A 27,534-nucleotide genomic window follows, 5' to 3' on the forward strand; every position below is an offset into this window, starting at 1 on the left:
TATTTCAAGGATGAAAGTGATCCTCTCAAAAGCCTGACGCACTCACCTTGGAAGAGGCAGATTTGTGTTCACATCCCTGTTGCAGTGTGTGGGGCTGCTGCAGAAGACACTGAGGCTCATTGCAGCATACTCAGGAGTTTTGTGGTTGGCACATTTCCATAAGAGACAGATCTGAAATCAGGTCCTTGCTCAAAATCAAGCAGGAGAAAGGTTTTCCTTCAGTCTAAGAAGCAGCTTATCCATTGGTTTGGGTAACTAAACAGTGCATGCAATCTTTTAGTCCTGGAAGTACATTCTAGAATGACTTTTTGTAAGTGGAAACGTAATGTATTCTTTGCTTCTTTTCTGCCAAGGTTAGGATTAAATCACCAGAGGGTATTTCTTGTTCGGAATCAGATGTTTATTAGTTCTTATATTACAGTCTCAAAGGCTGTGAGTTGTACAGTACTCTAACAAGAAAAAAATGGAGATGTATCTCTCTCTCTACAAGGTTTGTTATGGATAAGCTGTCCAATTGAGAAATGACACCTAAATTATTTTTTACTTTTAACACAATAACCAACCACCCGTGCCCCCAATGCAGACTTTTTATCCAATTACACAATACCACCCAAACCCATGAAGAAGAAGGTGAAAAAGAAGTTAAAGAAGAAGAACCAACCTCCACTCTAAAACCTCCATCTTGCCTCATATATATTACTATATTCTAAAACCTTAAACTCTTAAGTTTTCCACCATGTTGTATTACACACTTCTATTCAAACTACACGCCCATAATCCCAGTTCCATCATTCAATTTTGTAAGCCTTTTCCATGGCCTCAGGTCAAATGCAGTGTTCTCCTGGGAGTTAGTGTCTGACAACACAGAAAGTCTAAAATTCTCAGCATCCAGGGTTCCAACAAAAAAGAACATTTGCTTTTACATGAAATTGGGCTGCACAAGCAAAGCAGACCTAGTTTAACAATCACACTGGCTGTGCCTTGACTGGTCTGCAGTCACAGCACAAATGCAAGAGCAGCATCTAAATGTTGGCCACAAGGCCCCTGCTACTACAGCTACATCTGTTAAATCCCCTTTTGGACTTCAGTAAGTGTTCCCAAATGAGGTGAAGGTAAAGGGAGGAAAAATACAACAGTGCTATAGAAGTGAGGACAAAAGTTCTCTGTTTTCTGCAGAAAAGTTCTGCATTGCTCCCCAGGTAATTTCTGCACAGGGTAAAACAACAAGTAGGGTCCAAACCTGGGAAATCAGCAACCTGAGCTGATTATCAGGGAGCTGACCAAAATTGTGCTCCTGTTGCTTGAACAAGATCTGGAGAAAGACCCCATGATTAAAGCATTAACCAGGGCTTTGAAAAATATTTTACATACCTGATTTATAGGAATGCCTTTAACAGATATCCACACCCCAAGCAAGCTCTGGGTTACCACCCCCACCATTTTTTTAGGAGGGGGAAGCAGTCATTCCTGTGAAGAATGAGAACAGATTCCATTTCTAGAAAGTAAAGAAGCTTTTTTACACAACAGTATAAATGGAATCAGTCAGTGAAATGGAATGGTGTGTACATACACATAAGTGTTCATGGTGAGTGGTCATTCTGACAGCACACAGATCATATCTAACGTTTTATTAACACTGGAAACAACCTAAAACAGGTGTCAAAAAGTTCATAATCATGTAAATATATTAAGAAAATTATAGGTACAATTATAAACTTATCTATCTTATTAGTTTTACGGACACTTTAGAATAATCTTAAAATTATCCTGAAATCCTGTTTAACTTAGAATTAATAATTTATCCATAAATTGCTTATTGTCAAATTATTGAATACAGTTTTAAATGCATGTAAGTAACTTTAAAGCCTATGTACCACTGATTTTCAGTGAAACCTCACCCTTTTTTTAGGATCTAGAGAATTATTCATAGGAGGAACAGCTGAGGGAACTGGGCTTGTTTAGCCTGGGGAAGAGGAGGCTCAAGGGAGACCTTATCACTCTCTACAACCACCTAAAAGGAGGTTTTAGCAAGGTGAGGATTGGCCTCTTCTCCCAAGCAATCAGCACCAGGGGGCGTTCAGGTAGGAAATCAGGAGGAATTTACTCACGGAAAGGGTTGTTAAGGATTAGAATGGACTGCCCAGGGAGGTGGTGGAATTACCAGATGTGCTCAAGGAACAATTGGATGTGGCACTGAGTGTCATGGCTTAGTTGACAATGTGGTGTTTGCTCAAATGTTGGACTGGATGATTTTGGAGGTACTTTCCAAGCCTAATGATTCTATCATTCTAATACTTAAGTCACTAGAGAAGTAAATTTAGATCCAAAAATCACTTAGGCTTTTTTTTTTTGAAAACAAAACCTATCCACCATAACTCACACACATGTGATTAAATGATTACACTCTTTTCTACTCCCAAAACTCTTGCAATATGCCAGGAAAATATAGTGATGCTTCTATACAATATATAGGCATTATAGTTTGTTCTGTTAACAAAATAACATTTATTTTGACAGAAGCTGCTGCGAGCCTTGTGAATACCTTAATCTTACTCCTACCCATTCCTCTGCTGAAGATCTTAGCAAGTGTGACAAAACATGCAGCTCCAAGAACACTGAGGTGTTTTCAAAGATCAGTAAAATCCCTTTCCTGCAATTTAAACCTGTGTTTATCTATTTATCCTCCTCCATGAGAGAAGGCTTGAGAGGTGTGGTTTGTGGGTTCTGGGTGCATGTCAGGTGAGGACTTCTCCATGTCACAATTTTAACATTGGAGACTGGATGCTAAAAAGGTGAACATCACACTCTCCTGTGCAGGGTTAACTTCTGCTTCTCCCTGCCTCTGCCCTGGGGTCTTTGGGGAGGCAGGCTGAGTGCCCAGCCCACACCAGCACCCTGGCAGCTGGATGAGGTCAGAAACATGTGGGTGAGCACGGGCACAGCACACCCAGCTGAGCTGTGCTGAGGGGCAGGACCTGCACCTTGTTCAACCAGAAATGGCTCCTGAGGGATTAAGGCACATCCCAACTCCCCTCCCAGTGCTCATCTTTAAGCATGGTGCCAAGGAGATAAAATATCATCAAGGCTAATCAAGACTGTGGTGTGTGTGTGCATTATCTCCTGAGAAGGAGGGTATACCACAGCCTTAATAAAGGTCTCCAAATTGTCTGCTAACATTCTGCAATTGCATTACTCCCCTTTCACCATCAGCACCACCCCATTTACTCTTCTCTCCAAGCTATAATCATGAATAAAATGCTACATGAAGCCCTCATTTTTCTAAAACCTCCTATGCTTCCTTCACAAAAGAAGTGCTTTGGCTTCATCCACAGCAGCTGTGGTTTGCACTATTCAGCTTTTCAGGATGGTTTGGCTCAGCAAAACCTACTCTGAAAAAGAAAGCAAGAAATAACTTCCTCATTTAACTAATATATGTTCATAGCAAAAGGCAAGATGTTCCCCTGCCACCAAGAGAAACCACGTGCTCTCAGCAACACTCTAATAGTACACACAAATTTTCATCTGGAGCTAACTGGAATTGAAATATTTTGCATGGTGCAAATCACCCCGTATGTTTTCGCAGTGAATGGGTTTAAAATGTCTATTCATTACCCTGAGATTCTGTTACAGAGCCACTGGGCATGAGGAGAGTCCAGACCCCACCACACTGCCCTGCACTGCAGGGTTCAGTTCCTTTACAATACCTCAAGGAAAACTGCTAATCCACAGTCACACACCACAAGGTCTGGTTTTCAGATGACCTCCCCCTTTCACTGCTTACAGCAGAGCAATTGTGCAGAAACCAGGGCAGGGGGAAAGGTATTTCACATGGCTCATTTTGCTGCCCCATCAAACACAAGGTGGTCAGCAGCAAGAGGCTGTGGATCTCCACTCACATATTTTGGTGGAGAATTGTTGCACTTTGGGCAATCCTTTTGACTTTATGTAACTTTAAGTTATTGCATAAAACATATTTGGGGGGAGGTTCAGTCACAGTGGACATTCACAGGAGCTGGAGGGTCTCAGCCACTAGGAGAAGAGAATAAAAATGCAAAAACATTGGCAAACCAGAGGCTCGGTTTTTCCTGTCTGATTACATCACAGAAATGCTAATTACAATAATTTGATGTTTTCCCGATTGAAACACTCCACCAAGTTAATGAATTTTAGCATGGTGACAAATGGCTTTTGTTTCTAAGTCTGCTGTACAATATTCTCCTTTAAGTGAAATTATTTAAATCATTAAAATGTCAATAAATTTCAGAAAGAATTTTGCATGTAAAGCATATGAGTATTTTGCAAAAGCTTTCCCAAAGTTTCAGCTCTCTATTTAAAAACACATGCAGTTAATTTCTGTTAACTGCTCCTGCCATTCACAGTTACATTAAAAACATGCAAATCACATCAGTCATTCTACATCCATACATCATCCATAGCATCAGCTTGTGCAGAACACTCTGTTTAAGAGTCAGAGAGGCACTCAGATTTAAAAGCAATCATTTTTGTGTTTTCAGAGAATGAAAATGTGCTGATGACTGAGCAACCTCACAGCTGCAGAAACAAATGGTATTTTTCCTTCTGACTGCCTCCACCAGCATCCTCACAGATGACTTTTGCATCCTTTTTCCTCAGTTACTGAAACACTCTTCATGTAAAGCCATGTGCATATTGATGTTCTGCTATTAACAAAGGCTTGCACTGCAGAACTTCTAATTAACAGACTTGGGCCCTTGTCTAGATAGTAGTCTGTCAAATTAATAAACTATAACTCTGTCATTTATGGTACCACCTGTGTGTGGCTTACACGTGGGGCTTTTTTTTATTATTTTGATCAAGAGCATAAGGGTGTTGTGGACATAGATGCAAAAAGTAATATGGGTTCAGAAAAAGACTTATGGGATGGCATAGTCAGGGGCTAATATAAAAACATGTGCCTTCTTTTAGGTATGGGTCAAGATTTGTTCTTCTATATCATATAAACCTCATGTCTGCTTCAAGTAGAGATAACCAATACAAAGGAGGCAAATGAGTAAATGACTTGTGAGGTGGAGATCCAAGCCCTTAATTATAAACTATTTGATCAAGGTCCATCAGGTGCTGAGCTCTTCTTGCAATGGGAGTGAAGAAGAAAGAGAGGACATCTGGCACTTTCCAGGACTCAACTCTGATGTACAGTTTGTGTTAAACTGAGTAACCTTTGAGAGGGAATGATGCTATACCACAGTAGGCTGAATTCAGCCTTCTAAGAAAAAAAATTAATGCTTTTCAAATCTTAATCTACATTGAATTGCATTTTTTTGTCCTTTTTTGTTGTTGTTATTGTAATGTAAACTTATGCAAATTAGAATCATCCTCTCCCTCCTGAGTACAGGAAAGATTAGATCTTTAATTTCATCCGCAGCAGTTGAAAAAATTAATAAGTGCTTCTTATGAAATTAAGTTTTAAAATAATTACCTTGACAGAAATAATTACACCATCACCTCTGCCTTATATTAGCAAATAAGACAAAAGAAGAAGAAAAAAAATTCCATGTGATATAATGTGCACAGAATGGATGAATGGAGGAAATCAGTCTTAAAATTAATGAGGGAGAAGATAACAGACATTGAATAGAATAAATAATCATTCCTGTTTCTTATGTGATGAACTATGAACTGTGGTGAACCTATGAACCAAAACTCTAAGGACTCCTGGACTCCAGCAGGGAGAAGTAGCTTCAATGCCTCCATGCTGAAAGGCTGAATGCCTGTCTAAGCAGCCAAGATAAAGCTTTAACTTCTCTGGTCCTCTCTCAGGCTTTGTGTCTGTCACCTGGAGCAGCAATACTTAGGACACTTGCACCTCTGATGTTATTACTGAGTCATTTTTTACTTTTGAGTGTGCAATTCTCTATCCTGAATGCACAAGAACAAGGTATATCCAAAAGCACCTGTGCCAAATCCCATGCAATTCTACTGGCTTGCTGTTACTTAGAACTTTTGTAAATATTCCAAACATTTACACCTACAACCAGAAGAGAAACTATGGCCAGGCATCCAGATATAACTAAAACAGAATAATCCTAGTAAAGTATCATAAAATATCACAGAATATCATAGAATATTCTGATTTGGAAAGGACTCACAAGGTTCATCACAGTCCAATTCCCAGATAATAAAGCATGTCTGCAGAACATTCCTCCTTGTCTAACATGGTATGTTTAGTAAGCTTTACTGCTGTAGCAGGCAGAGTATTTCTTTTTGAGCCTCATGAGCAGCAATCCCTCAGCTGTGTCGGCAGCAGCTGCGTCATTCAGCTCTGGTTGCAGAATTGCAGTTCCCAAACCTCATCTTTCATTTAAACCACTGAAGCACTTGACCCAGACATACTCCTGGAACCTCGGAGTGATGAAGAAAATACTGAAAAATGTGAATTATTAATTGTCTTGGACTTTCCGTAAGGAAATATTGTTAAAATTTTTCAAGTTTTCTTCTTAATCATCTATGAATTGTAAATAGAAGATGCAGTCATCATCACACTTATTAATTCCTGTAAGACAAAATTATAGTTTTCCTTACAAATTTTACACGCAGCATTGTGTATACACTGCAAGATTCCATTTAAATTTACCAAAAAAAAAAAAGAAGAAAAAAAAAAGAAAAAAAAGCAGTTAAAAGAGGTGTATGCATTGTGTATTTTGCTTCAGTAACTCTGACCTTTAGAAATTATCAAGCTGCTGTTTGATTTAACATTTCATCAGCAAATACATTGTAATGCACAGAGGACTATTCTCAAAGTTCACAAAACTGTTTTCATAGATGAAAAAAAGACTAAAAGGTTGCAACAGGAAAAAAAATAACTGTAGGTTCCTTCCAAGTGTAGAACAATCTGATACCAACAGGCTTGCTTATACACAGGCTGGCATCACAGACTTCTAATCACTCCCAGCTTCAGAGCAGCATTTCACAAACAGCTTGGTTCAAAGTTGACCAGGAAAATTTCCGCTATATCAGGAGATTATTTCTCTGGATTAAATCCTTTGTGCTTTATTAGGCATTTTCCTGCAACAATGTCACCAAGCAGAATCAAAAATTATGCTGATAGGACATAATTTCTACATAATTTCTGATTCTGCTGTGTAATAGAGTATGAGGAGAGAAGACACCAGAACAGAGTGAGGTTACATCATCATCACCCCCCGGCTCCTGTCCTGGTTAGGGATCACACACCAGTCCACTTGTTTGGCATAGCAAGATCCCCAAGGCAGATCACTCTCACTTCAGCCAAACTGGCTTTTTTGTTCCCTTTTCCTAGGTTTAGTGGCATAATACAACTTTAACCCCTCCAACTGGGTAACTGCTCTTTTTATGGCCATTGCTTTTCTTTTTCTCTATTGCATTATTTAAACATTCTTTCACAGAGAGTGGCATTCAGGCTAAATATTTTCAAAATCAGTTTAAAAAAACCCTTCAAAGTATTACTTGTGTGGAGATAAATTTTAGCATGACTGTACTGGTTTTCATTTTTATAGGGGTCAGTGTTACTCTGTTCATGCTTGTAGATATTTGCAGCTAAAAATTAGCTCCAGAAAAAATACGAAGGAAATACTGCCAAGTATACTGAAAATTATGCATTGAATTATTCATCACATTATTCAGTTCATGACCCTTCCGAAAACATATTTTGTAAAATCCAGGAGTAACAACACAGTGTAAGAATAAAATGACGCCAAGAATCCAACTCATCCTTGGACTTATGCTTTGTTATCCTGTTCTCTAAGAGGACAGAGAGTTCAAGACCATGTTTTGTTGAAGAGCCCAAGAAAGCTTTCCTTGACTTCAATAGATAAAACTCTGCCTTTACTGAGGATGAATTTGAGTTACTACTTTACCTCAAAACCTTCACAGCTGAAAAGAGACACCAGAAATATCTTTGCATTGCTGCACTTGCTCCCAAAAAGGGCAGCAAGAGTAAGTGTGCAATTGCTTTCTGACTAAATCCTAACAGGCTGAAGGTAAAGCAGAGAAAACAGACCTCTAGCAAATTAATTTGAATGTCTGTAGAGCTTCTTGCTCCCAAGAATAATTTTGTCTCCTTGACATGCTTTACTGGGTTGCGTGGAGGCAACCTGCCTGTGTCCCTCCCACACACTGATGTAGAGATGGCTCCAGGAAGTCTGAACATACAGGGATTGGGAGGAAACTAAACAGAGTTTTTTCACCCAAGAGGTTGTTATACTGCAGGACTTCATCATAGAACTTTGTGATTATGAAGACTTGTGTTTCAAAATGGCTCTGGGCAAATTTATGCAAAACCAACTTAAACCTGAAGATAATTAAAACCAGATTTTGGTGCAAACAGAAATAAACCCCCTCCAGAAGTTCCTGAATGCAGGGATGCTGGACTCCAGGATGGTTTGGATGAATGGAGACGAGAGCTCTCTGAAGGCTGCTCTCAGGATATAAGGTTTATTAGGGATGGTGAAAGGTCTTGTTTGAGCTGCCAGACACAGCACGTGGCAAGGCCTGAGGGGAGAGACAAGGGGTAGAGGGAGACAAGAGGGTGCTCCAGGAGAGGGTGGAAGTTCCTAGAGGGGGGGACTTCCAAGAGAGTGTCTGGATCCTCAGGGACTCCTTATCAGGGGGCTTCAAGGTGGGCTGGAACAAGACTTGGGCCAATGGGGTCACAGACACCTGGTGTTTCAGGGAAGGGTTACAGGTGTTGGATGAACCATACATTTTGGGGGGTGAGATAAAACAGTCCATTTGACTTTTGGACCTATCTGTAGGTAAGGGCATTGTCCAACCAGTAGGGGGGATTGTTTTCATCCTGGCTGTGCTATTGTGAGTCTTTTGCCAGGCAATTATATTTATTCATCCTCCCCAACACCTGAACTTTACTGGATACTGGCAAAGTGCTCCAGGATATTAGCAAGTTTACCCTTCTTCCCTGGCTTTCTGAGATTGCCTGGTTGTCCAAATGGACCTTAAGGTTCATCAAGAACAGCCTTCCTCACAGTCCCATGCTCTTCCTCTCTGCACTACTCCTGCAGCCAGCCAGGAATGTGCTGGAAAGGCATCCCAGCCTGATGGGAATAAAACAAGTCACTAAAGGAGCCGTAAAGTCACATTTTACTTATGACACCAGAACTTCTCCAAGCAGGCTGATCCTACAAGAGATTAAAATTCACTGACAAAAATATTTGCTTCCCAGAAAAAAAAAACACAAGACAACTCTCACAACATAAGATTCTAAGTCCTGCCAGGAGCCCTTAGATAAATAATGTCCCAAGTCAGTTATAGCACAGTCATCTTCCCAGAGCAATTTATCTGAAGAACAGGCTTAAAGTACCCACAGAGCTGTTCAGTGTTTGGGCAGTGAGTTACAAATATTTATTGATTTAGCTTTCCAACAGACTCAAGTGTTCAGCCTGCTATCTAGCATGAAGGTATGTATTTCCCTCTTGAGTCCTTCCAGGAAAGCAGAGGATTTCTGCCAAACTAGTTTATTGCTCTTCTCCTTCTCCCATGGCTGTTAATACCACCGAGACCTTTATGCCAACCTTCTACACAAGGATTAATTTTACCCTCTGGCTACAAACACGGTGAGGTTGGCTGGTGCCTTCCTAATGGACCTGCTTATTCCTCAGAGTAGCACTAAGACAGGAGCACCCTCCCTACCATAACCCAACTAAATATTTATAACCAATATCCTTCCTGAAAACTGCATACATACATATTTTATGTGACAGAAGAACCATGACAGGGAGAGATTCAATCCAGCCACCACATCATTTCCCATATAGTTTGTTCTATTAACTCCAGCTTTGTTCTATGCCACACATGAGACCTTGAGAACTGGTTTCTTAAATACCCACTTTACTTCACAAAAACAGACTCAAAAATCTCAAAGATGGTAATTTTTTTTCCTCATTTTAAAAACAGGTCTAAGATGAACAAATTACCAGAAATCTTCCTTTGAAACAATTGTGTTTTCACTGATTCAGTCTCACAAGCTCACTGTTCATTGTACCCTGGCAGACACTCTGCACAGTGCATGCTTGTAAAGCTATTATCTAAATCTGATGGTTTACAATCCCTGAGGATTTGTCCACATAAATTTGGCATAATGCTGTAAGTGCCATAGGGATAGGTGTTTTAAATTACTCCCAGCCACCTGTAACTAAATTTCTAAGCCTTTATGTTCATCATACCCAAAATTTTAGTGCTGTTATCTGCAAAAAGGATCTGAAGCTGCTTTGCTTGCATCCACTTATTAAGCAAAAGAACCATGATCCTGTTGTTCCTGCACCTGTATCAGCGTACAAAGCCCAACCAACCAGCAATACGTTATTGAACAGAGAAAGCCAAAATCTCTTTAAATCTCAATTCCCCTGTTGTCTTTTTTCCAAGTTTCAGTTTTATTAATATGCCTGCTTTTCATCTTTTAAATAATTGGCAGTTGCCCAATTGCAAACACACCTTTCATAATTTAAAAAGCCCATTATGCCATCTCCTCCTGCATCCATGGAGAGCAACCCAGTAGGCATTTGTTAAGCCCCTCCTTTGAAGTACTATTGTTTGGATGTCATGGATGTTTCTTCCAACCTGAGCTTATGAAAGAGACAATACACTTTCCACTCTCTCATTTCCACACTATTTAGAGACCATGTAAGGCAAGGAAATGAGGAATTATGCCTCTGAATAAATTTGAAAAAAAAAAAAAACCACAGATCTGGATTGTGATCCCATCTGTGATACCAGCTTCTTCTGTCCCTGCTTCTCACAGCGCTCAGGGAACCCTGGAGTTCAGCCTCCAGGCAGAGAATAGCCCAGGGAACCTGGATTTATCCCCTCAGAGACACTGACCCCAGAGGCAGGCACAGGCAGCACAGAGCTGTGACACGTGTGCAGCTGCCTGGCACCTGCATCTGCTCTGCTGCAGCTGGGAGACAACAACACTCACCCTCCAGCACTCCTTTGCCACAGCCTCCCTCCAAACACACAGGCAGCAAACACAGCTTCCAGAACCCACAGGCTCTGGTGCAGAGGCAAAAAAAGACCCAAATAATTGATGTGGCACTAAATGATACATTGCAAATTCACACACATTATGCATCTAGCACCAGCCCTGTGCACACACAGCTGTGTCAGGGGCTTCTCCTGGAGAGGAACCACAACCCCTGATCCACTTCAGCAGGCAGCTCCACGAGCAGGTGGGGATGTGCTCTGCAAAGACTTTTGGCACCCTCGTTTGTCAGTTCAGCCACAAAAGCCACATCCACATGTTCCCAGCAGGCTCACCCTTGGCCATGGCCCAAGGTCTAAAGGCTGGCCATGCCACCAGCCACAGCTTCCTATGCTTGCACAGGAAGAGCTTGGATTGTAAATACAGCATCTCCCAGGCACTATAAAAGGGTTGCAGCTTCCTACAGTATCCTGTCTGTACCCTTTTGGAGTTCTGTATTCCTGGATTTTTGCTGTGCCTTATTTGTTACAGCCTTTATGCTCATGTCTCATTTATTTGGTTTTATACCAACAAAATTCTTTTGTTTGCTTCAGTCTCCATGGTCATTTGTTCAGTGCCAAAATACATCTGAATATATATGTATATATTTGTATGCACCCATATATATGTATCTATCAAAAACACATGAGCCTTTCATACAGAGCAGTCAGCTAGAAAGTGAAGAATGTCTTCTCTCAGGTATTTGGAGCAGAGAAACTGTTGAGGGAACATTAGAGAGATGTTTTGGGGAACTGCATTTTAAAGAGAAGTTTGAAGACAGAAATGAAGACCTAACAAAGAAGTGATAACCCTTGCTCTAGTGTTAAATAGGCTGTAAATACCACTGGAAAAGTATGGCATAAAACAGAGGAAACAGAATTTTTATTTTCCAAACAATGATCAAACATAACAAGATCCTTTAGCTTGAATTCCATGGTCCATGTTGCTTATTTCACTCTGAAATTTAGATCATAAATTATCTTTCAAAATGTATATGGTGAGCATATGTTTAAATGTTCCATTAAATAGTTCTTTTAGGTTTTTTTCCTCTCCTTTTTTCCTACCATTCAATAGGAAAAAAACCCCAAACTAACTTCTTTACATAAACTTATTATTCTAAATTTTCAGGTGGTCCATTAATCACTGTTCTGCATTTTCAGAAGAATTAAATTAAGAAAAAATAAATTACTTTTTATTCTTCTTCTCTCATTCAACTGAACAGAGTATATGAGACCTGACCAGGTAAAATACATGTGCCAGCATGTTTTTCCTCTGTATTTGAAAATGAGTAACAAAGTGGTAGTGTTTCAGTAAACCTTGGCCAGCTAGATTTTTCAGAGCACTTCCAGCTTTCAGAGAACAAAGTTGAAGCTTTAGAGTGTTCATTTGTAATAGCAAGTGATCATAAAAAAACCCAAAATATAAATCACTGGTATAAAAATCACTAGAAACTCAGCAAAATAAATATTATTCTGTAACACTGGACTCCCCATCATACAAAACATAAGGAAATGTAATTCTGTTAAGAGCTATATGGAACTTTGAAATTTTTTTCATTACAAACATCTCAATTTAATAGGTGGATGAATAAACTGAAGAACCAGAACTTTCTTTTTTAGAACAGAAAATCAGTGATGAATTTTGGAGACTAAATAAGAATCATATTGCTCACACTCCATGGAAAGCCATTCAGTTCACCTTTGCTATTAGTGATTTTCTATATGTCAAGAGATATTCAGAATGAATATGGCTTCAGCCTTAAAAAAAAAAAAAAAAAAAAAAATCCCAAACTGAAATTGAAACCATTCCCCAGTAAAAAGCAGATTATCCAGCCCATTGTACAAATGCAAATTAATCCACCACTAAAGAGCTGTGCAGAGAATTCAATTCTCCTTCTGACCTTAGCTCTTATGCAATTACCTGCCTTGTTTTAAATAGTTGTTCCCCAGCCTGTGAAAAAACACCTGCTGTTTCCATAGATGTTAATCTCTCTGCAGCTGAACCAGAGTTCTGCCTCAACTGCCCTTTCAGAGAACACAAGGATTTAGGATGCTGCAGACACCCATTTTCTTGGGCAGCCAGAGCTTACTCCCTTCCTAAATCATATATCATATATCATATAGATATACCCCCAGAAGGTTGGGATAAGCCAGACATGGCAAAGACACTGCAGAACCCTGGCAAAACCCTTATTCCCCTACTTTGTACAGTTCAAGTCACTAAATATGACAGAAATTCTGAAATCAAAAACGCCAAAGGCTCCAGGGAGAATTTACTGACATTCTGTAAATATTTGTGGACATTTTACAGACATTTTACAGACATTTTAAAGGGGTTTTCTGTATACTAAGGGAATGATATCTGTGTGCTGTAGCAAGGATGGGAAGGGATGGTGGTGGTAATGAGGATGTATTAGCTTAGTGGGGCACCTGAATGGGATGTTTGCCAGAGAAGTTGTGAATGCCCCATATTTGGAAGTATTCACAATATTTTGAGAACCTGATCTAATGGAAAGCGTCCCTGCTATCCATAGCAGGGGCTTCAACCAGATGATCTTTTGGAGGTCCCTTCCAACCCAAACCATTCTGTGATTCACTCTGTTTGCTTTGCTCAGTTCATGAAGGCTCACAATAAAACTCAGGAACTGAACATCCAAGTCCATCTGTTAGGACTCAAATCACAGTGAAGTACCACAAAATAAAGGAGAAACTGCTGCTTTGCATTCTAAAAGGTAAAACAGCTTGCAAATTTGCAAGAAAGCACAGAGAGGATTTCTGCTTATGAATTATTGTAACCTTGTGGCCATAAATGCAGAGCTCATGCCTTTGCCACATATAGGGAAAAGTATGCAGTAACCAAAAATTATCTGAATGGGTCTTTTCCCCTTCTAACTCTGAGATCTTTCCCCCACCAAACTAATTCAACAAATTAACATTTACCACTGTCCATGACCACTGGTAATCCATCCTCTGCTGTATTCTATGCACCTAAAGAAAGAGGCTGAGTAGTAAACTACTGTCTTAAATGTTATCACAATTTTTTTATGGCTAAACAGCCCACTGCACATGCTCAAGTTCTAATTATAAATAATAGTGCTCAACTTCTAAACACCCAGGTGCTGCAGCTAGTACAGCACATGAGGGATGAGGGGCCCTGCCCCAGGCAAACACAGGAGATGCTGTCAGAGAGCTCAAGGCCAAGGAAAAAGGGCAACAGCCCCATTGGGGCAGGGAGAAACTGCTGCAATATAAGTCATTTGCAAAAGGAGATTTCATTTCACACCTGAACTCACAACAGATATAAAACCAGGTTATTGTGTCTGGGATTGGCATTTTAGGTACCACTTAGGTCAAGAAAAGTTTCCTGATCCTGTTCATTTACTGTTGCTTCCTAAACATAAAATCCTTCTTCTTATCCCATGGCCTCTACTTTTTCTCTTAATAACAAAGCTCTTCTCCTGCAGTCAAGATATATAAAGTGATAGATTTTGAGTTATGTAATTACAGCAGCTCATTTAGATCAAACTGATTGCATCAGTTAATCACTTAACTGCTGGCAACAATAACAAAATTCAGTTCTAAACAGAAAATTGAGTCAAATAAATTAAAGAACAAATCACCCTGATGGAATAACAACCTGCTCATAAGGCATTTTATGAGAAAACTTCATCTAAATAAATCAAATAAATTCAGTAGTTATCCACTCAATACAGCTTTTATCCAAGTGGATGATATTTTACATTGAGTTTTAGAGAGAAACAATAAACTGCTACATTAAAAATCAAGACAATATTATATCAGCTCCTCTGAGTTCATGAAAGCCATTTTCAATCCAGGTGTTAAGTGGGTTAACTTATATTGCCATATAAGAAGAAATCAAGTTTATCTGGCTGGATTTAATTTCCATTCCATTTAGGGAGACTTCCCATTAAATCAGAAAAGAATTTAAGCTATTTATGAGCTCAAATTTAAATGAAAAAATCTCCAAGCCTCAAAACAGTGGTTTGACTTATTCAGGCTGCAAATGCCCACATTCAAATACCTCATCTGCCTAATTTGAACTATCAGTTTTAAACCAGGTAACTCTCTCCAGCTGGGTGTTATGACCACCAGTATGGAGTTCTTTGGAAAGTGTCTACATTTGCGCTGCTGGAGCAGATCCATTCTGTGTAGTTGATTCACTGACTCAGATTTGACTATTTCCTGTGTCTAAGGGAAGTGCTCAGACTATTTTGTCCCATTCTTTGTCCCAGTATTTAATTTCCAATGTGAGACACCATCATGCATCAAGAGACAGCCTGTTTGCAGCATCAGCTCCACTGTCCACTTGGAGCTGGATACAAACTACAACCATCCAAAGATACTGATTTCAAACTGGGGACCCTCCAGTCTCCATTCTCATGGAGAGCCTTATGTTTGCAACATTTATTCAACAGCTAATCATTATCTCTTTTTGAGGTAAATGTGCAGGATGGATGGTAACATGGTCAGAGTAGTTATTAACACAATTATTAAAAAATTTATTTTAGGTGAACAAATCACTAACAGCTCATCACCTAAACAAAAATGTTAAAGACTACAAAAATAAGAAAAAATCCTGCTACATTAACAATCACCCTTTTAAACTTCAGAAACACCTCAAAGTAAATCAACCCAGATTATGTAGATACACACACATGCAAAACCAGTCCTGCATTCCAGGAAAACATGTTAGAAGACTTCTAAGTTTTGCAAGCAAAGCCAGGAATTAACTTCTCCTTAGCTCCACAGGCTTTTGTAGAATCATACTAGTTACATTCCTCAGCAATGCAGATGGGCTCATTCAGAGCAGCCAATATTTAGGTTATGTTGGTGATATTTTGGGTTATCAGCCAGTGAACGATGAAGAGAATGAGTGACACAAATAGGGGAGGACAGGTAGACCCAAAATACTGATGTGAAATGGGTCAGCACAGGAAAGGCAGTAACTCTTTCTTCAAGAACCATCAGATGAATAAAGTATAACAGAGTTATCTCTGATTGAATACCTACTTAATGCTACATCTCTTCCCCTCAGATCTTCGTCTTGCTATGCATGAAATAAATTATGAGGTCACTGTGATGACACTGATGAAACAAGAGCATCTGTGTGATGTGAACAGAACATCCTTGCACTTAAATCAAAAAGAAACTGTTCAAAGAGAGAAAACAGCTTTAGGGGAATGGAGTTTGAAACAACAGAAGTGACTTCCCTATTATCTTCAAAAGAACATTGCTGTGGGAATGGGCTATAGCAATAGTATGTAATACCCAAATGATTCAGGATGGTTAAGAGGGAAGTGAAGATTGACATATTTGACCACTGAGTTCTTCAGATGCAAGAGTAAAAAAAACAAATTCAGGTAATGGTACTCAAGTGTATTGTAATATGACAGGATGGTTCTTTTTTTGTGAAATAAAGACAAGCCAGCAGACTCAGTCACTAGATAATGAAGTACCACATTAACAAAAGCCGCTACAGAAGTAAACAAAAAATAGTTGTGTGAGTAAACAACTTAAAAAATTAAGGCAGTTTTAAATGTAGATCTAATACTGCAACCTTTCCCAGACAGCCATGAGTCTGACCTGGCAAAGACAATAAAAACACAGCATACCCATGTGCTAATTGAGGCTCCACACCACCTTATGAGTTCTGCCTGTGCCCCCACACTTAAGATTTTTATTTTTGGGAGGAGGCATCAGCTCCATTTTAGATAACAGACATACAGTCTTGTCTCATAAGCTAGTTCTTTCTAACATGGATGTGAGGTTTGTGTCAGGACTTTCTGACACCTCTAGCACATCAAATCAATGGTGCTCTTCATTTTTGCATTCTGGCTCTAGGAGGAAAGCAGAGTTTGTAATATTATCAGGACCCATCAGAAACAGAGGTAACATTGTTTCTAAGTGATTTCCTCTCTAATTTACTAGAGGAAGTATCTAGGGGAGAGCTCCTGTCACCAGTTTTCAGCAGCTGTAGGACAATACCAGCACAAGAATGAGTAACTAAAAATACACAGGATGAGGGCACAAACTGAAATGCAGAAAGTTTCATTTGAATATGAGGAAAAGCTTCCTTGTGTGGAGTGGGACAGAGCTGCCCAGAGAAGTTTTGGAGACTCCTCTGGTGATACTCAAAAGCCACTTGGATGTGTTCCTGTGTACCATGCTGGGGGAGAACCTGCTTTAGCAGGGGACTTGGACTTCATGGTTTTCAGAGGTCCCTTCCAACGTCTGCCAACCTGTGATCCTTACCACAGCTTCAGTAGACCTGGAAGCAGGAAGGTTTAAAGCCACCTGAGGAATGGATTTCTAGTCCCATCTCCCAACAGGAAAAACAGGAGAAAGCATCAACACTTAAACCAAAGGCAGTTGATATTGCATTCTCCAGGAGTGGGGACCCAGAACCAACAAGTCAGACCTTTGCTATCTTTCATTAACCTCTCTTACAATCACAAGACAATGCTCTGCTTCCACATATTCCAGGATCCAGTCCTTCAGGGATAGTTGTTAAGATCTAGGAAATACTGGCAGGGAAGCAGGGGAGTGCTTTTGCTTCAGAGCCCTCCCATCTCCCAGTGCAAACCTTCCTCATTCCCTGCTGCACAGACACTTGAACATGCCTGAATCCTCTGGTTCAGGAGAGAGAGGCCTCTGCAAGGATCTGTCCAGGGAAATCTGATCACTGAATTAGCCTTTAAAAGGGATGAAATCAGGAATCACTTGTACAGTAGGGCAGTGCACCAGAGCAGCTAAACAGAGCAGATTCCACACTGGTGCCCTTCTCAAGCTGCCGCAGTGGTCTGGGGGGAATGGGGTGACCAAGCAATGCCCTGCACTGCTCATGATGTCTGCCAAAAGAGCTGGGCTCTTCTCCTGAAAACCTTCTTGTTTTGTACAAACCAGTGACCTCCTGATGCCATGCCTGGGGAAGGAGGCTGCGCAGCAAGTTAGCTGTGGAGCCTGCTCATTTTCTCTGGCATAAACCCAGATGTTTTCATAAAAAATTGCATCGAGAAACAGATTGCTTTGGTTTAACTTCTTTGGCTTATTACACATCCCAGGCTAAAACAGTGATGATTAAACAGTATTCCCAAGCACTGCTTTAATTAAGCAGCATCACTGTTATTTATGCTACACAGGAGCTCCTGATAATGTTCAACCTTTATTTTAATTCCTTTAATTCAAAGTTGTGCTGAAAATGGCACTTTCCTCTACTTTGGTCACCACTTTAATGACTCAGCAGATACTCATTTTCAAAAATGCTAAGAAAAGGGCTAAAGTAATGTTTATTAGAAGCATTTCAGCTAAAGTAATGTTTATTAGAAGCAAATTCGCAAACATTTAGAGAAGCTTCATAGAGACCCCATTGTAAGGGCCTTTCATGGCAATTATTGCATTCAAAAGACAATAGCCAAAAGGTACTTTAAATGGACATGTGACCTGATCTGGCAGTAGAGGTTCTTAAAGCTCAGAAAAGTCAATAAAACCATTTAGGGTCTTTGCCTTTTGTCATCACTGAGGAGCCTCTCCAAAAGCAAACCAGAAATTATTACATACTTCAGGAATATAAGGCATCACTTTAATTTGTCCAAGTCCAATACCAGGAATAAAACCAGGATGTTGGTACATGGGAAAAGTGAACTTACCAAAACAAGAATCCAGGTAAAACCTAGAGGAAGCTGCCCATTTCCCCCTAGTACCTCCTCAGAGAGCCCAAACCTCCCCATCACCTGGACCTGGGTTATTACTAAGGATCCTCCAGGCCATCTCCCTGTCACAACGCCCCAGCCGGCTACAGGGACACAACAGAATCCTTTAGCTGCACAGACTCATTGCTGCCAAGTATTTTTAGCTGCACAACCCACCCAGCTCCTCCCATCTGGTAAATGATGACCTCTCAGGCATGGCACACACATCAACCTAAAGGCAGAAAGCCACTATGATTGGCCCTTTGAGTAAGTCTCAGAAGCATCATCTGATCAGGTCTGACTCTATTTCCCTCACTTCACAGGCATTTCACTAGGTAATAGTTTACCTGCCACTTCACAAAATGATGAGTTTTATCTGCTATTTATAACAGTGTCACATAATAGAAAAAGAATCAAGGTTGAAAAATAGTAGCTTTAAAGGAAGTACTAACAATTCTCACCCCTGGAAAAGCTGTGTGGAGCTTTTTAGCCATAATTGCACCAGGAGAAAATACCACCTCTCCTGGCTTACTTGGTGTTTGTTCCCAGGGGGATCATGTTTTCCTGAAGCCTCAGAACACTGTCCTCTAGGGCTTGAGATTGTTGGATTGTTTCCTTAAGGCAAGCCAGGTGGTAGCTGTCTGTCTACAGAGAGAGGGGAGAAAAGTCAACAGCATCAATTATTGTACACCTCTTGCAAGGCCATACCAGCTTTTGACAGCTGAAGGGCAGCCTGAGATCCTCCACTCTTTTGACAACCCTTTACCTGACAAAAATCCTCAGTTGGGGACAAGGGAAAAGCAAACAGCTAGAGATGTTGCATCACAGATATTTCAAATTAAATATGGCTCGACACACTTACCAGTGGGAGAGTTAGATGGCACGGAGCAGTCTACCTTGACAAAGACTAAGATTTTACTTCCTTTTGAGGAAGTCATTAGCATAGTCTACACAAACTGCAATGTAGTTCCTTTCAGTGTTTCTCAAAATGTGGTTTACACTTCCCTGCTAATAATTTATGGTAATTAGGAAACTAATTAGAAAAAAGTTTTTTAAAAGTTATTTTTGTTACTATTTATTTATTTCAGAATTTTATTTTATATTGGAAATACATTACCTGATTCTGTCAGGCTACTGAGTTCAGGGCACGCAGATTAAATTTCAAGTATCATGCTGCTGATATTGCAGAGACTGAATCTTGTGAGGTATGACCAGAATGAAAGCAAAATACATCTATTACAAGCACGGCATGAAAATGGCCTTTATGAACTGGCTTTTAAAACGTTTTTTAAAACTGTGATTTGCCATATCTGACAACAAAAGTTTAAACAGTAGTCTCATGGCCAGCAAGAGATATGTGTTTGCATCCCCATTGCTCCAGAAAGAAACATCGCTGTCTCCTCAAAATACAAACTTAGAATCCAAAATTTTCATAAAACATGCCAGAGATTATGTAGCAGAAAGGAAGGCCAGAGTAGACCAGGGATCATCCCAGTACAAGAGATGAAAGTCCTCAGTTGTGTACAGTTGTTTTCATGCAATGAACCAGCTATCAGGAAATTCAGACTGTGCATTGAGAGCAGGGACACAGGATGGAGAACAGAAGATGAAAAAATATGCCAGTGGTTTGATGGAATGATGGACAACACAACCTCTTCTCCATGCTGACTTACAACACCACAAGAGTCCATGGAAATTATCAATTACTACAATGCCCTTTTTTCTCCAGAAAGGGCATAGAGGCATGATAGAACAAACAGACTAAAAGAAGTTACAGAGCCTAGTCCCTGCAGGGCAGTCAAAGTCATGAAGTTTGGTGCAGGTTAAAGCCTATTTAGATAAAAAAGCTGGAACTTCCATAGACACAAAATCTAAGAGGTTTAATGTATTCTCTTTAAGCAAAAATTTCATCCCATTCCAGATTTCTTAGAAGACAAAAATCAGCACTGTGCATATGAAGTCAGAGGTGATAGAATTCAGAACATTCAATGTCTCTAAGTGAGAAACATACAAAGAAAGCCTGCCAGATAAAGTGTAAAATTATAAAAACCTTGACTATTTCTTTAGAAATAGTGTTTGATAGAGTGAACTAGAATATATAAGAAAAACAGGTAAAATAAAACAAGATAGAAGAGGCATAAATAGTCTTTTCTTATCAGAGGAAAGCAACTATTTTTTCTAAAACATTTCCCTTACTTTAGGTCTCATCCATCATCTGCCTGACATAGCAATAAAATATATTTAAATTGTGAAATTCTACCAATTCTAAGATAAATTAGAATATAATGCAGAAAGAACTAGATGACACCTAAGAACTGAAATTTTGAGGTGTGACATTCAGGCACACAACAGAAGGAACAATTTATGCACTTCCTGTAAAAGGACCTCACCAAAGACATGCCAGATGGATTTGAGTATTTCATCAGTGCTCTCTTGCCCAGACACTTGGATAGGAAAGGACCAGCTCCTTTCAAGTGCACCAGCTGGGGAAGCCAGATAAAGTGATTCTTTGTAAATGCATTGTAATCTTTGCAAATCTCCAAAGATGGAGATAGCCTGTGATCTTCTAGCAGAAAAAAAAAAAGAAAAAAACAAAAAAGCTGTTGCCATGATCCCCACACTGACAGACTCATAATCTGAAGCTGCATTTTAGCCACCTACACTTGACAGAACAGACTTGTTTTGCACCCTTCTTTACCACATGAAAATTGCCTAGAGAATGATGACCTTTAAGTCCACAATTTATCACGATTTCTTCCTATTAAATAATCTGATATTGTAGCAGTTCTGTGATTTCCAAATCAATAGGTTTTAACTGCCATTGCTGCAACCAGCTGTCCAGTTTCTTTGCCCATTCTTGGCAGAGCTGGATACATGCAGTCTTTTTAAATTCTTAATGAATGACTCTGAAAAAGTTATTTTCACCTTGACAGTTTGTCTCTGCACAGAATACAGACATGACAAACTGAACAGCCTTGGAAAAATTATGTTATGAGTATGCTCAGAAAGGCATCAAAGATGGCTCTTGAAAATCTTAATTTTTCCCTTTTGTAGATTTAGTTTTCACACAGAGGGAAAAATTTGTGCTCCTTTGGGAAAATCTGTGATATTATCAAGTATGTATATATATATATATATAGCCTTTCTGTCTACTTTTATATGAAGAGGGATTATTTTTTTTTCTTTTTCCAGTTTTGCCTCAAATTAAAATTATTTTCCCATAGTACAGAAATTATCTTGGACATAACCAAGAAAGATAAAGAAAACACTGCAAAACAATCAGTTATTATTCCTTTTTTTATTATTATTGATTACTCTCCTTACTATACAGTAATTTAGATTAAAAGCAGCAGTTAGGCCAAGGGGCAGGCCATGAAAAATATTCTTAAACAAAGGATACTGGCAGTTTTTAGCACAACTTACATTCAGCAATGTCTCATGCATCTCAGAACCAGTTGTGCCAATGAAATGTGCACACCACAAGGTAAAGAGTTGTGGGAACTCAAAATGTCTTTCAGACATTTTTAGAGGTTCCAGGCCTTGGTCAGAAGCATTCTAGACCCTGGCAGACAGCTGAAAAACAGCTGTGATTTTGAGTTTGAGCCATGGAATGAATTGCCAACTTTGGAGGTGGAACAAGCAGTCACAAGAGGTTAGATAGTATAGTAAAAGTAATTACAAAGTAGAGGGGAAATTTTTTTAGTATTGTACAGGGGGGTTTTAGCACATGTACAGGGGGGTTTTCACTTTGTACATGGGGGTCAGAAGTTCTAAAATGGAGGAAAGTGGGCTGATCCTGTTCTTCCTCCTTCTTCTTCCTTACCTCCATGTTCTTGGTGATGTTGGCACTCACAGATTGGTTTAGAGTAGAAAAACACTTGGCAACGTAGGTAGTAGGTATTGGGGAATAATTGTAAACATGTTATATGTAATATATCTTATAAAAGATAGCAGCAGCCCTGGGCGGGGGGAGAGACGAAGAAGACAGCAGATAGAGAGGATGTCAGGGTGTGTGTGCCTCTACCCAGGCCACTGATCAAATAGCTGCAGTCCAAGAACATAATCTGTTAGATAACTAGCAATAAACTGCCTTGAGACCGAACAGCTAAAGCCTGCGGAGTTTTTCTTTGGAAGCACGGGTTGGAGGAGGAATTTCACCACCACATGAGATCCCAGAGCAAGGCTGGGGTTCTCACAAAGAGTTCTGAGGTAACTCCCTAAATACAGCACCTAACATTTCCAAGACAGTTTGTTGCTTTCTGTGGTGTACAAACAATGATCCCCTTGGCCATTTGTAAATCTTAACAGCAGTTCAGACTTTTTTAATAATCATTTTGGAGTCTAAGGAGGAAGTAAATACAATTAATAACATACCTGGCCATCACAAGCTTTCTCAGCTCTGACAACAAGTGGTTCTAAGAAGACAACTCCCAACTATTCTGCAGAAGCTGCCAAAGGGAGAAGCAAAAACTTTTGTATAGAGATGTGTCAACTAATTTCCCTCTGAATCCTTGTCACTTACTGCATAAAACCAGCGTGTCATATTCCTGAAAAGGTATAGACCCAGCAGCTCCGAGTGTTAGAAATTAGTGACCTTCTTCATTTGTTTGTTCCCACAGGTGCACAAAGGTATTTTTGAAGCTCAGATGAGATACTGAAAAGAAGTGTGAGGTAGCATGGTACACCCAGGGCCTGGGCAGTCTTGCTCAGCCCTGATTTGTTTCCAGCAGTTTCTCACTTGCCAAGAACAAAATCTGACCTCCTCTTCACCTGACTGCAGGCCTTAAGATCTCAACCAGCTTGTGGGAATAATAAACATTCAGTAAGCACATGATTAAAGGCATTTTCCTGCCTTAGTTCTAGGTGTCAGTACTTCATCATGCATCCCTCCTACATAGAATTGTTACAGGTTTAAATTCTTTTCACAGTTGCTGTGTCTTGAAAACTTACTCAAATTTATTTCCCCCTCAGATTTCAGACCAAAACCAAAGTTCAAAGAAAATCATTTAACCATAAAAGAAATCTCAAATGCAAAACTTAAAAGTCAGTTTATCTAAAGATTTCAAAGGTTCTGTTACTTTAATTAAATTCCAGGAAAATTAAAGGAAAATTAAACTCAATTTTGTTGGATGACATATAAGAGTGAAATCAAAAATTAAGAAAACAGAGAATTTCACCCAGAGAAAATGGATTACCTTAATTTGGAGGATGATGAGTTCTTTTCCTTGCTTTAGGAGCAAGTTAGTCATCTGGTCCATGGCAGTTCATCTCCAGCCATCTCTAAATCTTCATGTCACCAGAGGGAACAAAGGAAGCTGCTGGCACACATTTCTCTGGCATCACACAGCCTTGAAGCACCCAACACATCACCATGGCATCTGCCTGCCTGCACTATGCCAGATTTCAGCAGAAAGAGGCTGAGCAAGTAAAGTGAATAATGCAAACAGGTGAATGGTAAAAACTCAGTAGCAAAAGCTAGCACTAGGCTTGTGAAACAAAAAAACAGACTAAGTAGAAAGTTTTATTAATTACTTAAAATTCAACAAAAACTTTTGGTTGATTTTCATGATTCCAAAGGTTAAAAGCTCAACAGCTCTGTCCTTCTTTCTCTCTTGGGACTACAGATGAAGGCCTTTCACTGCCAACAAGTGGGATGGGAGATGAAGAACCCACACTCAGAAATTGCTCTGCAGCTCCCTGCTCTGCTAAGATTCCCCCGGACCTGTAGGACACCATGAGCAGTCTGACTCCTGCAGACATCTCAGCTCTGGCAACTTCAGTCCAAATAACTGGCTGCACAACAAAGTCCTCTGTAACACCCTCCCCTGCAGGTTTTCAGGCTTCTTAAGGTACAACTGTTGGCAGGAACTCACTCAGATCCAACCTTTGAGCCACCTGAATGTTACCCACTGGCAGCTGGAAAACTCAGAGCTTGCAGGCTTTTAGGGTTCACAGGCACCAGGACATCAATAGCATACAGGGATATAAGGGAAACTTCAGAACCATTGCTTTAATTAGAGAGCTGTTGGACACAAGGTGGTAACTAAATGCCAGAGAATGCCAGGTATCACACAGCTTACAAACACACCACATGATGAAGAATTAAATTATGCACAAGATAATACTAGCAAAGCAGGAGAAGAGAATTTATATGTATAATACATGAAAAAAGTAGTCAGATGTTTAGGTCAACCTCTGTAAGCAATTTTGTTCACATTATTAATAACTTGGTTATTTCTAGCTCCTCCAGAAAGTGAAGAGGTTTCCAGTGGTAGTACTCATCATGTTTACTTCTATGATTCAATCCCAGATCTCCTTACCCAGCAGTGCTTTAGTGTTCCCTTTGGAAAAGGAAACAACATACTTGGTTTTGAAGGTGGGGAGATATTCCTTTTTCATTAATGCCACGTCACAGTTCTTGGACTCAACATCTGTAACCATAGGACCAATCTTTTATAGCAGTCTTAGGCCCTGCTTACATTGACAAGTGTTACATGAAAAGCTGATTTGTAGAGCAAGACACTTGGTGTTAATTCAGCATTTCTATATGCATTTCTATAGGCCATGCTTCAAACAAAATTCTATATGGTCCAGTAGACTGAACATTCACCACATAGCCAAGACACACAGGATGCACAGCGTGACATACATCAAGTAAGTTGTACATCCTGAGACTCAGCTTGGTTGGAGAAGAACCCCATTCATGGGCTGACACCATCAGGCAATGGTAACTGAAGTGTGAAATGCAGGAAGGACTCAGAGATTTGCGGTGGTGTGTTTTTCTTCCATTTAATATTTGTTCAGTGTCTGTTCACCCCCCAACCCCCCAATCTCCTCCTCTCCCCAGCTGTCAATCTCCCCAAGCTCTTCCCTAACCCACTCCTCTCCAAGTTGTCAATCCTCCCTTTCCCTGCCCCTTTCCCCAGAACATTCCCTGTCATTCCTCTCAGCCTCCTCCCCTGCTTCCAGACCATTCCCTGTCTATTTAGTGAGGCTCAACACCCTATTGGTTACTTTGTGTTACTCCACTCCCCTGTTTCCCCTGATAGGTTTGTCATATGTTAGTCCTGCCTTAAACTCCTCCCCAGCCCTACCCTCATTGGTTGCTGTTCCTACTCCCCTCCTCTTGAGTTCTGTATAAAACCTTTGCCCCCTCTCAAGGGGCTCTTGGGGCTCGCTGAATAAATCCATCTTGTTCACCCTCAAGTCCCGTGTCGCCTCCCTCTGTTCCCGCGCCACCGACTGGGACAGCAGAGCACCCCGGGGGGAGCGGCCGCCCGTTCTCTTCCCTCTCGCCGCCCAGCACGCCACCGCTCGGGGTATCGCGGCGAGGGGGGCGCATGCCGCGCCGCGACAAATGGTAGCAGAGGATGGTTCCCTCCTTCGTCTTCTAGAAAAAACGGGCAAATTCGTGGGGGCGCCCACCTCACAGGAGAAGAAGGAGGGAAGAGGAACATCTACGGCCGTGGGAGCTCTGCCCGGTGCTAAGAGGAGCTGAACGCCGAGCGGAGAAGATTGAGGCTTCGGGACCCTCTTTCGCCCTTGTCATCGTGCTCTCTACCTGCCCGGGAGCAGCCATGGCCGGGCTGCAGAGCTTTTTGGCGGGTAGACCTACCTAAGGGCGAAGAGGGGTGGTTTGGCAGTGGCTCGGGGGAGCCCGAAGAAGGGCTGACCGAGAAGGGGTTCCTCGGTCAGCATCTGCAGCGAGACCACCGGATGCCAATAGTGGCCGAAACCAAGGCTTCGGGGACGAGTCTTGGTTTAACGGGAACACCCAGGCCTCCAGAAGGGCCAGACCGAGAGGGAACATCACCAGTTTGTGCGCGATTCTTCCAGCGGATCAAGGAAAAGATTCAAGTCATCACCGCCCGGGCCCAGAAGGTAAGGTGGGCTAGACGGGGTGGGGGTCGCCCCGACGGGTGGCTGGGTCTGCCACTTTTCTTTTTGCGTTTTAACCCCCGTCTGCGCCCAGACGGGGGCTGTCTGTGGCATGTCCCTGGCAGGTGGGTGGGTTTTCCTTTTCTGGGGGAGGGCTACCCCTGAGTAGTACTTTTCCCCTAGTCTTCTGTGGGGACCCATATTTGATCACTTTTTCTTTTTCTTGAAAGGGTTGTTTTCTCTATCCTCCCCTCCCCATGCTGGGCTGGACGGAGGGGGTAGAAAAAACACCAATAGGGAACAGCTAAGAGGGCGACATGTTAATTATGGGAGGGTGTTAAAAGAGGCCCTTTATATCCAGCTGCGTCGGGCCCCCCCCCTGTAAATTTCCCTTTTTGCTTCTGTGAAGCTCCCTATATCCCCATCCCCTCGGACTTTCCTAAAACCCTTTCCTATCCTCCCTTGGGGATTGCTGTGGCTGAGCCGCCCCAAGTGCCCTGCCGGACACTGCTCAGGCCAAGTGCAGTGTATCTGGCACCCCCTCCCAAGATGGTGCTGGCCACGCCGCTCGGGACCCGCTTCCCGCCTTGACCCTTCTTTTCCGCCCCTGGTTTCCCACCAGTCCCATCTCTCCCCCAATAGCCCTGCACCGTCCCTGCATGAGGCCAGTTCCTATTGGGGGAGGCGGGGTTGGATATTCCCCCATCCTTCTTCGGGCTCGTCCTCCGAGGGGAAGGATCAGGAGGGATCTTCCTCCAAGGACATAGAGCCGAAACCCGGGACTGAGGATCCGCCATTTTGTCTTCCCCCTAAAATGGCGGCATCCCTGTCCACCCCTTACCGATACCCCCTGTTAATCATGGCAATCACTAATTAAGTGATTGTCTGATTCCTCTAGCCTATTCCTTAATTTACCCTACCCAATGTTCCTTTTTATTTAACTACAAATTCTTCTTTTTGC

The 27,534-nt window shown here is 41.1% G+C and overlaps 1 long non-coding RNA gene across 3 annotated transcripts in view; it reads right to left on the reverse strand.

Moving 5' to 3' along the window:
• Positions 1-26,645, reverse strand: part of LOC110484795 (uncharacterized) — a 29,363-nt gene extending 2,718 nt beyond the window's left edge. The window contains exons 1-2 of one of the 3 annotated variants that reach the window (XR_014953418.1): positions 1,571-26,645; positions 47-1,467 (exon numbers count right to left, since the gene is read on the reverse strand). This is a non-coding gene — a long non-coding RNA (uncharacterized LOC110484795). Of the gene's footprint in view, positions 1-46 lie in introns of all 3 variants that reach the window. The other 2 variants (XR_014953417.1, XR_014953416.1) reach the window with 2 other exon arrangements.
• Between the last annotated feature and the right edge of the window lie 889 nt (positions 26,646-27,534).

This window comes from Lonchura striata, chromosome 2, assembly GCF_050655825.1.
Source record: "Lonchura striata isolate lonStrDom1 chromosome 2, ASM5065582v1, whole genome shotgun sequence".
NCBI classification, from domain to species: Eukaryota; Metazoa; Chordata; class Aves; order Passeriformes; family Estrildidae; genus Lonchura; species Lonchura striata.